This window comes from Phyllobates terribilis, unplaced genomic scaffold, assembly GCF_046119375.1.
Source record: "Phyllobates terribilis strain yellow unplaced genomic scaffold, ASM4611937v1 Scaffold_597__1_contigs__length_995708, whole genome shotgun sequence".
Classification (NCBI taxonomy): domain Eukaryota; kingdom Metazoa; phylum Chordata; class Amphibia; order Anura; family Dendrobatidae; genus Phyllobates; species Phyllobates terribilis.
Genome location: NW_027363357.1, coordinates 512,501 through 525,463, shown reverse-complemented (window position 1 = coordinate 525,463; position 12,963 = coordinate 512,501).

The following is a 12,963-nucleotide window of genomic DNA, read 5'->3' as shown; positions in this document are numbered from 1 at the left end:
GATCCAGCCAATGTTTAAGTAACTTTTTTTGCCAGCAAGAATAGAGTATGAAGTAGTTTTGGGGGGCCTTTTGATTTTTGGTCAGGATTTTCTGGGTTATTCCAATGATGTAGTATGGCTACATATGGAGAGAGAGTGTATCCTGGGCCCCATATAGTCTTTATCACATCTGAGACTTGATTCCAGTATACTGTTGAATCAGGGCAGGACCATAGGCCGTGCATAAGATCAGAGTATGGGTGATGACATTTAGGGCATGCAATCATCCTATTTGACAAGGGATCTTTTTTCGGTATATTAAAAGCGTAAATGGCCCCGTGTATTATTTTATTCTGAGTCTCTCTCCATGATTCGTTTATAATGTATTTTCTAAATATATTCCAGCCTAATCTGATCTTAGTAGGGATTTCAATGTCATCAAGTTGCTGCTTCCAATATTTAAAGAAAATGTCTGGGTGTATCTTTAATAAATTAGATTTCATAGCCGAGTAAAGACTAGAAATTGAGGGAGTACCAGTTGGATATAGTAAAATTATATCTAGTTAGTTTTGAAAGGTCTCGAAGGTGACATCCTTTAAGTTTGACATAATGGATAATCTAATTTGTTCAAATTGGAGGCCATGCTGTAAGGGTAGATCATATTTATCTATACATTCTGGGAACGTCAACCATCTCCGACCGTTTGGGTGAAGTAGGTGAGATATGTTATGTATACCTGCTTGCTGCCATTTAAAAAATAATTTATTTTCACTGCCCTGTGGAAATTCCGGATTCCGCCATAGCGGCAAGTGCTTAGAAATTCTGAAACAAAGGCCATAATTTTTTCTAACTGCTTTCCAAGCGGAAATGGTGTCTTTAAAAGTTACTGATCTTTTGATTGCTGGGGGTACAGAAGAGTAGCGAGAGTGTAGAAGTGCAGTTAAATTAAAGGGGTAAGCATAGTCTGATTCCAAAGAGTAATCAGAGCATGTATGTCTTTTGTGGAGCCAGTCAATTATGTAGCGAAAAAGGCAAGCAAGGTTATAATTCCTGATACTTGGAAAATTGATGCCTCCATCATCCTTGGACGACATAAGTTTGTCAAGGCTAATCCTAGGACGTTTTCCTCTCCATATAAAATGACTAAAGGCCTTATTAAGTGTGATTACGTCAGAGTGTTTCAGCAGTAATGGCAGAGTTTGGAGTTGATACATAATTTTAGAAGTACTTATCATCTTAACGAGATGCGCCCTACCTAAAAAAGACAAGGGCAAATCCTGCCACGATTTCAATTGATCAGTAATTTTTTTGATGAGGGGGGGATAATTTAATGTATATAAAGAAGATGGCAACCGGCCTATTTTTATGCCCAAATACGTGATATGTGATGTAGCTATATTAATATCATAGAAAGATTTTTTTGGGTAGTGTTTCATACCCTTTTCAGTTAATGGTAGCAATTCACATTTTTTTGTGTTTATTTTGAATCCAGAATATGAGCCAACATTTTTAAGTAGATCCAACACCAGAGGTAAATGTAGAAAGGGATCTGACATGAACAAAATGATGTTGTCTGCAAAAAAAGCAGCCTGAATTGATTTTTTGTTAAATTGGATGCCTGAAAAAGTTTTAGGGTCTGACAAAATACGGACTAAGGGCTCTAGTGCCAGATTAAAAAGTAAGGGGATAAAGGACATCCTTGTCTCATTCCCTTTTCAAGAGGGAAGGGAGAGGATAAAAAACCTGGGGTACACACCTGGGCTTTTGGAGACGTGTATAAATTACGAATGTAATTAAAAAAGGGGCCTGACAATGACATCTTCGTTAAAACCATGTATAACCAATCTCAACTTATATTATCAAAGGCTTTTTCGGCGTCAAGGGAGATAATTGCTGTGGATCCCTTTAGATCAGGAGTAGAGTGGATTTTATCGAGCGCCAATAATACTTTCCTAATATTTAGCGTGGCTGAGCGACCTTTAACAAAGCCTGCTTGTACATGGGATATAAGGTGGGGTAGAATGGAGGCCAGTCTATCAGCCATTATTTTAGATAAAAGCTTAATGTCGATATTTATAAGTGAAATCGGTCTGTATGAATTGGGGGATAATGGATCTTTGTCTGGCTTTAGTAATAATTTGACATAAGTCATATTTGCGGAAGGGAAAATGGGATTGCCACAAATTATTTTGTTGAAGATCGGTACTAACAACGGGGACACCTCTTCCGTTAAGGATTTAAAGAAGTCAGAAGTGTATCCATCAGGTCCAGGGGCTTTGTTTGGTTTCAAATTTTTAATTGTAGTGGTAATCTCCTCCAATGAAATAGGTTTATTTAATATAGATTTATGTTCCTCCGAAAAAAAAGGTAATTTGACCTTATCCAAGAGTGTATCAGAGAGGGGCAAGGTTTGTTTTGTTTTTTTGTATAGGTCCTTATAGAATGAGCCTAAAATCTCATTAATTGATTTAGGGTCCGTGTGAATAACCCCATTAATATTTCTTAATTGAAATATTCCCTGTGGCTTTCTCATACCTTTAGCTAAATTTGCCATCATCCTCCCCGATTTGTTACCAAACCTATAAAAGAATGCTTCTGTTTGAGATAAATGGAATTTTTCTCTCATATCTGCATATTGGTTGAATTCAGATTGTTTTTGAGACCAATGTGTTTTATTAAGAGGGGAAGGATCAAGAAGAAATGTAGTGTAGGCTTGTTTCAGTTCAGAGGACAGTTCACTATATTTTTTCATAACCCTTTTTTGAGAGAAAAAGTATACGCCAAAATTTTTCCTCTCAGTACCGCCTTGGCCGATTCCCACAATAATGTGGGGTTATCTTGGTGTGCCGAATTATCAGATAAGAATTCGCTCCACCATATCTTGAGAGAGGAAATAAATGAGTCGTCTTTGCAAAAGAAATCTGGAAATCTCCACAAGAAGTCAGGGCCCCGAGGGAAATCCTTTGATAGTTCCAAGCTCACTGAAGAATGATCAGAAATAACAATATCATCAATTTAGCCAACAGAGGAGAAGATACAAAAAAGTAGTCAATACGAGACCAAGAGTCGTTGGCGTGTTAGAAGCGCGTATATTCCCTATTACTGGGGTTCAAAAACCTCCAAGAATCAATTAATTGGCAGCTAGACAAAAAAGGTGCTAGTGCTTTGTCATGCGAGGTAACCGATTGCAGAGTACCAGTAGTGTTTTTCCTATTCTCATGAACTGAAACCACCGAGTTAAAGTCTCCACCTATTATTTTGTTAGGGTTGGAGTCAAATAAGAGTCTAGTCTCCAATTGTTTAAAAAAAGGTTTGTTGCCTACGTTAGGCGCATATACATTGTAGATAAGGTTCCACAAGACGTAGATAATGTTAATTGAATCAACCTCCCTTCTCCATCCTGCTGCTGACTTATGACCTGGTGTATAAACTGCTTATTAATAAGGATTAAGACTCCAGCCTTTCTATCTACGGATGGTGAACCATAGATACCCCCAACCCATAATTTTTTCATCCGGGGGAAATCTGCTTCAGGCAAATGTGTTTCTTGTAGAAGGGCTATGTCAGGCTTTAAACGTTTTAAATGTCTAAGGACTTTCATCCATTTTTGGGGAGAGCGCAAACCTTTAACATTCCAAGATACGATATACATATTCAAAGACTGTAAAGATAGACATGTTTGGTGAACAACTTACAAAATAATGATGACATGTAGTTAGATTACGTACTAACGAGCAAAGCTCGAACATGTGAAACAAACCCAAAAAAACAATATACAAAAGTTTTAAAGAACTGACCTAGCAAGAGCGTAAACATTTTTAACTGCTCGCTAGGGAAAAGACTATCTCCTGGGCTTCACTTCTGCCCGACCATGTGTGCAATATAACAGATTACATTTAAATTTAGATTCAAATTCAAACCTAACTCCCCCCTTAATTAAGGTAATTTATCAGAATTTTCTCAAACAATTGCCTTCATAAAAGACTTTCACTCCAGGGCCACCAGGCGTATAAAAGGAGAAACTCATTAAATCAACGATTGTTATAGCTCTGGTCTCCTTGTTTCGTGGGTCTCCTAGGTGACTGTGAACTAGAGGAAGTTTTCACCTGGAGGGTCTGTTCAGGACTGGGCCCAGGAGACTGTTGACAAAAGAGTCTGCCTTATCAGGTGAGATAAATTCCCGGAAAGAGCCATCAGTGTCTTTCAGGCGAAGAGTAGCCGGGTAGCGCAGTTGAAAGCGGATTTTTTCTTTGCGCAGTCTGGTGCATAAAGCACTGAAGGACTTCCTTTTCCTGGTTACTTCAATTGAGTAGTCTTCGAAAAGCAGGATTTTATGGCCTTGAATGATCAATGGGTGGTTTAATTGTTTGTAAGCTCGGATAATGTCAGCTTTATCATTGAAATCCAAAAATTTCATAATGACCTGTCTTGGCCTGGTAGTATTGTGGGCTCCAGAGACAGAGGGTGGAGGACCAATTCTGTGGACCCTTTCTACCTTTTTACCTTCGGATAATTTTAGGGCTTTTGGAACTTCGTTCTCACATAGTCCCTCTGAAGACCGCTGAGGGAGCGGCCTGAAAAATGCTCGACTTTCCCATAGACTTACATTGGGCTCGTTGCTCGGATCGAGCACCTGAGCATTCCAATTTGCTCGACCCGAGCAATGAGCACCCGAGCATTTTGGTGCTCGCCCATCATTAATTATTACTTAATAATAAATTGGTGAATTAGGGAGTGTTTCTTGTTTTTATTTAACTGTTTTTATGTCTTTCAGGTTCCCATTTTTGGGCTACTCCTGATTTGCTAGATTAAGCCAGATCTTTAGGGTGTTTTTTTTGCTTTTTAATAAGTTGGTGAGTGAAGTGTGGGGGAGTGTTTTCTAAAATAAACTATTTTATCCTGTGTGTGTTTTTTTTATTACTGGGTTAGTAATATATAACAAATTGTGAGGAAAACAATGGCCTGGAAGGGGTATATTGATAATGTATTTACAAAATGGGGAGAACCGCAAAAGAGACCCCTCTCTAACAAGTCATGAAACTTAGCCTTTATTTCATATTTGACTAAAAACGCCTAGGGGTATATAAAAAACTTTGTCCCTAATCTGCCTTTAGTATTTTATAGTGGTATTCGTATTTCTACACACACTTAGCGGCACTTGGGTGCCTTCTATCAAACGGTAAAAAAGAAAAAACTGTACTCATAGCACAAGGAGCAATGCTCTTCTGGCAAACACTGTCAGCAAAGTGAGCTTCTGGTCTTGGATTTTATCCTAAGTCATGTGATAAGGCTCGTTAAAGGGTCAATATTGACTTTTAAGATTGATACTTCCAATAGGTGGCACTACAGTTCTGGCTCTATTCCTCTCTGAAGAGACAATTTGCATAATTCCCAGAAAAACATTGCGGTTTGAAAAGTCTCCTCACTTTGACATGCTTAGCATGTCGCTCTCCGCAACGAGAAACGTTACTTCTTAGATAACGGTCTGATGCCTCTCACCCAGCCAAACCAGAACTCACACTTTGTTCCGACAAGGGGCAGTACCCCAAAACACAGTGTCGGCAAACTGAGTTTCTGGTCTTGGCTTTTATCCTAAGTCATGTGATAAGCATCGTTAAAAGGTCAATATTGACTTTTAGGATTGCTATTTCCAATAGGTGGTGCTAGAGTTCTAGTTCTCTTCCTTTCTGAAGAGACAATTTGCATATTTCCCAGAGGAGCATTGCGGCTTAAAAAGTCTCCTAACCTTGACGTGCTCTATCTGTATACAGATAGATAGATATAAAGCACAATGTACACTCTAATGTAAATATACACTCTAATGTACACTCTAATGTAAATATAGAAAACCTAGAAAATCTTTAAATGAGAAGGTGTGTCCAAACTTTTGATCTGTACTGTATAGAACCGACCCCCCTGTATACAGCCCCCTGTATACAGATAGATAGATATAAAGCACAATGTACACTCTAATGTAAATTTATCAAAATCAATTGTTTAGCTGAAGCTTATGTTATGACCAAAAATGTTTAACATTTGATAATATTTATTCTATTATTTAACGGATATATTCAGGCCTGTATTTTCCGCTAGTGCCGAAGTTCTTTTTGCAATTTAGATTACTTTTTTCTTCAGAGCACCCGAATAGACCAGTGAGCGACCCCTCTCTTTTCTATTAATCATTTTTGGATCCCTCTCCTGGGACATTGCAGCAGGTAAGTGTTCACACTATTAGAAGTTTGATAGCCTTTTTTCTAACCATGCTTCCCTCCCACTAATTCCTTCTATCATGTCGCTCTCCGCAAGGAGAAAAATTACTTCTTAACACCATGGCTTGATGCCAGCTGACATTATGAAGCTGACATCAACCCCATAAACTATTCCCTCGTTTGAAACCATACAAGGGCAATCGGGAAGAGTCGGGCAAAGTGCCCGAATTGGCCCATCTCATAGATGGGAAAATTCTGGGGCGACTGCGGGCGTAGGCAGGAAGGGGGCCAATATTCATGGACCTTTCCAGCTTGGTATTATAAACCTGCACCTGTCTGCTTTACTTGGGCTGGTTATCAAAAATAGGGAGGACCCCACATAATTTTTTTAAATTATTTCTTTATTTATGATATACATGCGTTTTTTGCATTGCCGCAAGACCAATTGACATGCTGCGGCTCAAAAACACGCACTGCAGGTGACTTTATGCAGTGTAAAAAAAGAAGCACAGTGGACATGGGATTCTGTTAATCCCATCCACTGTACTTGTACTGTACAACACAGTAAAAATACGCTGCGTCCAAAACGCTACTATTCCTTATCGTGTGCACACAGTCTAAATCTACAATATTCATATTCCAATAAAAACAAGTAAAACCATTGCATTAAAAGGATGCTTCAAATTTTTTGATGCCAAGAATGTGCAAAGGAGTCATCAAAGCAAAAGGTGGCTACTTTGAAGAACCTAGAATATAAGACATATTTTCAGCTGCTTCACACTTTTTTGTTAAGTATATAATTCCACATGTGTTAATTCATAGTTTTGATGCCTTCAGTGTGAATGTACAATTTTCTTAGTAATGAAAATACAGAAAAATCTTTAAATGAGAAGGTGTGTCCAAACTTTTGATCTGTACTGTATAGAACCGACCCCCCTGTATACAGCCCCCTGTATACAGATAGATAGATATAAAGCACAATGTACACTCTAATGTAAATTTATCAAAATCAATTGTTTAGCTGAAGCTTATGTTATGACCAAAAATGTTTAACATTTGATAATATTTATTCTATTATTTAACGGATATATTCAGGCCTGTATTTTCCGCTAGTGCCGAAGTTCTTTTTGCAATTTAGATTACTTTTTTCTTCAGAGCACCCGAATAGACCAGTGAGCGACCCCTCTCTTTTCTATTAATCATTTTTGGATCCCTCTCCTGGGACATTGCAGCAGGTAAGTGTTCACACTATTAGAAGTTTGATAGCCTTTTTTCTAACCATGCTTCCCTCCCACTAATTCCTTCTATTCATTCACAGGTGGTTTTAACTTTCTCTACCAGCCCATACATCGTAGGTTTAAAGCCCAAGCAGAGACATATTGTCCATAGAGACTTACAGCCCAAGAGTGGCATATCCAGTGGTAGCTTAGCGTAGTTACCCATCATATGAAGGTTACCTTGTAATGGTTGATAGGCACACATGAATTGGCCAAATTATGCACAAAAAAACCTTCATTTTGTAAAGTGACATCAGTCTAGATGCAATATTTCTTATGAATTCATGTATGGAGTGCCGAAGTTCTTTTTGAAATTTGTATTTTCCGCTAGGCACATATTGAAGCCAAGAGGATTATCTATAAACATCTCTGTCCGTTTGCAGTCTGCTCCCTTAGTGCCTGAGATCTGAGCCCCCAAAGTCGGAGGAGCATTTTCAGATGCAGATCTTTAGTGTGAGACTTTGATAGTATGTGCCAAATACGGCACTCACTATCACAGTCTCACACTTAGCATTAACCAGGTAGCCTTGCTTCTTGGGGTGCTGCTCCTCAGGGAAATGGCATACATGAGGAGTACCTTGAAAGGGGAGAGCGAGTGCTACAAAGTGTATATCTCCAATTTTCGATTGGACCTTCGGAACCAGAGCAAGCGGTACAGAAGTTAGACATGTCTGGTACTGGAACCACTTTGACTATTACCAGGTGCCACCACTCATTGTGTAGGTCTACTTGAGCTCTGTACACTCTACAAGTTTGGGCCATCTTGGACCTTCACAAGCCGAGATATCAGCACTGGAAAGTGGGTAACCACATCAGTAGATATGGGCCGCATGGTCAGAGGGGGATCACGGCTCTCGGGGTGCTGCTCCTCGGTAAAAGGTGTGTCTCTCTCAGGAGATGAATTCCTGGAAAGGAGATGGTCCAATCTACAGAATGTATATCTCGGATTGTTTGTTGGACCCATGGTTCCAGAAAAATCCAGGTTAAAGTGAGATAGGGAAACCCCATTCATTCCTCCCATTGACTTAACATGGTCCTGGGGGTGCCCTATTCTCCGAGCCACCAAAAACCACAGGAGGGTTCAATCAAAAAGCTGCATAGTGAATATTGAAGCCAAGAGGATTATCTAAATACATCTCTGTCCGTTTGCAGTCTGCTCACTTAGTGGCTGAGATCTGTGCCCCCAAAGTTGGAGGAGCATTTTCAGATGCAGATCTTTAGTGTGAGACTTTGATAGTATGTGCCAAATACGGCACTCACTATCACAGTCTCACACTTAGCATTAACCAGGTATGGGTGCCTTGCTTCTTGGTGTGCTGCCCCTCAGGAAAATGACATACATACACATGTGAGGAGTTGCTTGTAAGGGGAGAGCGAGTGCTACAAAGTGTATGTCGCCGATTTTTGATTGGACCTTCGGAACCGGAGCAAACGGTACCAATTTTAGACATGTCTGGTACTGGAACCACTCTTGATATTAACAAGTGCCACCACTCATTTTGTAGGTCTACTTGAGCTCTGTACACACTGCAAGTTTGGGCCATCTTGGACCTTCACAAGCCGAGATATCAGCACTGGAAAGTGGGTAACCTCATTTAGTAGACATGGGCCGCCTGGTCAGAGGGGGGTCACGGCTCTCGGGGTGCTGCTTCTCAGTACAAGATGCCTCTCACTCAGGAGATGAATCCCTGGAAAGCTGACGGTCCAGTCTACAGAACTTATATCTTGGATTGTTTATCGGACCCACGGTTCTGGAGAAATCGAGGTTAAAGTGAGATAGGGAAATGCCATTGAATCTTCTCATTGATGTAACATGGTGCTGGGGGTGCCCTCTTCCCCGAGCCACCAGAAACCGCAGGAGGGATCAAAGAAAAAGCTGCATAGTGCGTATGGAAGCCAAGAGGATTATCTAAGACAGGGGGTGGAACCAGGCTTGGGATTTAAAAAAAAAAAACATATCTCTCTATCTATATATATCTCTCTCTATATATCTATCTATCTATCTATCTATATCTCTAGGTCCGGTGCCTAGGGTGGTGGGTCGTGGGGGCGGAGCTAGGCTCAGGATTTAAAAAAATAAATATATATTTTTTTTTCAAATTTCCCCTCCCTTCCCCAGACTCCATAACAAAACTGGAGTTTTCGCCGGCATGTGGGGGTGGCGGTTATCCCTGTACTTATTCTTATTAGTGTCTTTAAGATGCTATTTCAAATGAAAGTTGGTGTGCGCCGGTAGTTTCGGGGTTAGTGCAGCTCCAGTCAGCTCCCTGAGCCCTCGGGCTGTGGCGTGCGCACGCTGCTGATGTCACTGCGGCACCATGAGACCTCATCACGCTGCAGGGGGTGAGGAAGCGAGACTGAGGGCTGTTATTAATACAGTGTTTGCAAGCATATACATTGTATATATACAGACCCCTCTGTATACAGCCCCCTGTATACAGATAGATAAATACAAATCACTATGTACACTCCAATGTAAATTTATCAAAATCAATTGTTTAGCTGAAGGCTATTTTATGACCAATAATTGTTAACCTTTGATAATATTGATTCAATATTTAAAGGATATATACTCCATGAGAATGAATATTTGAACACATGGCGTCAGAAACGCGTTGCTGCGCTGTCTGGGCGTTATTTCATGTAGATTTTATTCTACTCCCGTCAATACATTTTGCACATTATTGGAAGCTGGATATATTATTCTTATCACATTATTGAGTAATTGTGTATATGTATAGATTGTCTTTATTCCACCTGATGCACATTATTATTGTACACTGTATATGCACTGTTACAATTATTTCAGAATTGCTGCTGATTAATTGTATAATTTGGCTGCCTTAAATATTCTGCACTTGCACTTGGTACTTGCTTAAAGGTCCACGATATGGGACCGAAACTTCACCACATGGGCTATTGGCTTTTTTTTTTTCACTTACTTTGTGTGCTGCTGTATTACATTACTAGCATGTACCTAGAGGGCTTTCCTGGGGAGGGAGATGCTGTATGTATGTATGTAGGACCTGGGGAGGGAGATGCTGGCTGTGTGTATTTTGGACCTGGGGATGGAGATTCTGCGCTGTGTGTCGGACCTGGGGAGGGAAATGCTGCGCTGTGTGTTGGACATGGGGAGGGAGAGGCTGCACTGTGTGTCAGACCTGGGGAGGGGGATGTGAAGCTGTATGTATGTCGGACCCGGGGAGGGCGATGTGAAGCTGTATGTATGTCGGACCAGGGGAGGGCGATGCTGCGCTGTGTCGGGCCTGAGGAGGGAGGTGCTGCGCTGTGTGTCGGACCTGGGGAGGGAGATGCTGCGCTGTGTGTCGGACCTGGGGAGGGAAATGCTGCGCTGTGTGTCGGACCTGGGGAGGGAGATGCGAAGATTTATGTATGTTGGACTCGGGGAGGGCGATGTGAAGATGTATGTATGTCGGACCCGGGGAGGGCGATGCAAAGCTGTATGTATGTCGGACCCGGGGAGGGCGATGCGAAGCTGTATGTATGTCGGACCCGGGGAGGGCGATGTGAAGCTGTATGTATGTCGGACCTGGGGATGGTGATGCGAAGATGTATGTATGTCAGACCCGGGGAGGGCAATGCAAAGCTGTATGTATGTCGGACCCGGGGAGGGAGATGCTGCGCTGTGTCGGACCTGGGGAGGTAGGTGCTGCACTGTGTGTCAGACCTGCGGAGGGAGGTGCTGCGCTGTGTGTCGGACATGGGGAGGGAGATGCTGCACTGTGTCGGACCTGGGGAGGGAAATGCTGCGCTGTGTGTTGGACCTGGGGAGGGAGAGGCTGCGCTTTGTGTCGGACCTGGGGACGGAGATGCTGCGCTGTGTGTCGGACCTGGGGAGGGGGAAGCGAAGGTCTATGTATGTCGGACCCGGGGAGGGCGATGTGAAGATGTATGTATGTCGATCCCGGGGAGGGCGATGCAAAGCTGTATGTATGTCGGACGCGGGGAGGGCGATGCGAAGCTGTATGTATGTCGGACCCGGGGAGGGCGATGCGAAGCTGTATGTATGTCGGACCCGGGGAGGGCGATGTGAAGCTGTATGTATGTCGGACCTGGGGATAGTGATGCGAAGCTTGATGTATGTCGGACCCGGGGAGGGCAATTCAAAGCTGTATGTATGTCGGACCTGGGGAGGGCGATGCTGCACTGTGTGTCGGACCTGGGGAGGGAGGTGCTGAGCTGTGTGTCGGACATGGGGAGGGAGATGCTGCGCTGTGTCGGACCTGGGGAATGAAATGCTGCGCTGTGTGTTGGACCTGGGGAGGGAGAGGCTGCGCTGTGTGTCGGACCTGGGGACGGAGATGCTGCACTGTGTGTCGGACCTGGGGAGGGGGATGTTGCGCTGTGTCGGACCTCGGGAGGGGGATGCGAAGATCTATGTATGTCGGACCCGGGGAGGACGATGTGAAGATGTATGTATGTCGGACCCGGGGAGAGCGATGTGAAGCAGACTATACTGCAATCTACTATTTCTTTTTAAAACTACACTATAGCAGATTTATCTTAAACCTCCCCCTATACAAGCAGCTAATTAACATTTAATGTCTTCTCAGAGAGAGAAGCTTCAATACAGAAATACACAGCCCCCCTCCCCCAGCATTGCCATACACTGAGAGCAGACTAGACTGCCATCTACTGTTCATTTATAAGAATACACCATAGCAGATTTATTTCCACAATACATGCTGTTCACTCTAGAATATACAACAAAATACAGGATATAAGGGAAAATACACTGTAAGGCTGAGTTCACATGTTAGTTTATTGTTTAGTTTTTCATATCTGTTATTGTAAGCCAAAACCAGGAGTGCATGAAAAATACAGAAGTGGTGACATGGGAGGCAGTATTTAGTACTTGAGGTGGCTGCACCCCAAAATGTGTCTTCTCAAATGGACCCCAAAATGTGACTGTAGCCCAGAAATGTTTACTAAAAATAATTAGTGTAAAAAAAAAAAAAAATAAAAAAATTCCAGTCCCCTTTAAGCCCCCCAAAATTGTAGGGGGTCAAGTAACTCCTCAACTTGCATCTGACCTGCCCCCAAAACATTCAGGTGTTTCAATATTTGTGTTCAAAGAAAAAGAAAGAGAAATATCGGTCATACACAGATTTCCTACAGAGATACATTGGGCAGCCCTACGGCTGACAGAAGTAGAGGCCTGAAGCCGTACGGCTGCAAAACAGAGCAATGCAATGCACTGAGAACAGACTATGTTTGGGTCAGTTTTTCATATCAGTTATTGTAAGCCAAAACCAGGAGAGGATAAAAAAATACAGACGTGGTGACGTGGGAGGCAGTTTTTAGTACTTGAGGTGGCTGCACCCCAAAATGCATCTTCTCAAATGTACCCCAAAATGTCCCCCAAAATGTGACTGTAGCCCAGAAAGAATCACTTGTGGTACATAAAAAAACAGGATTCATTATTTTAGATGTTGAAGGTAGTATTTAGCACTTTGGGGGATGCACCCCAAAATGTC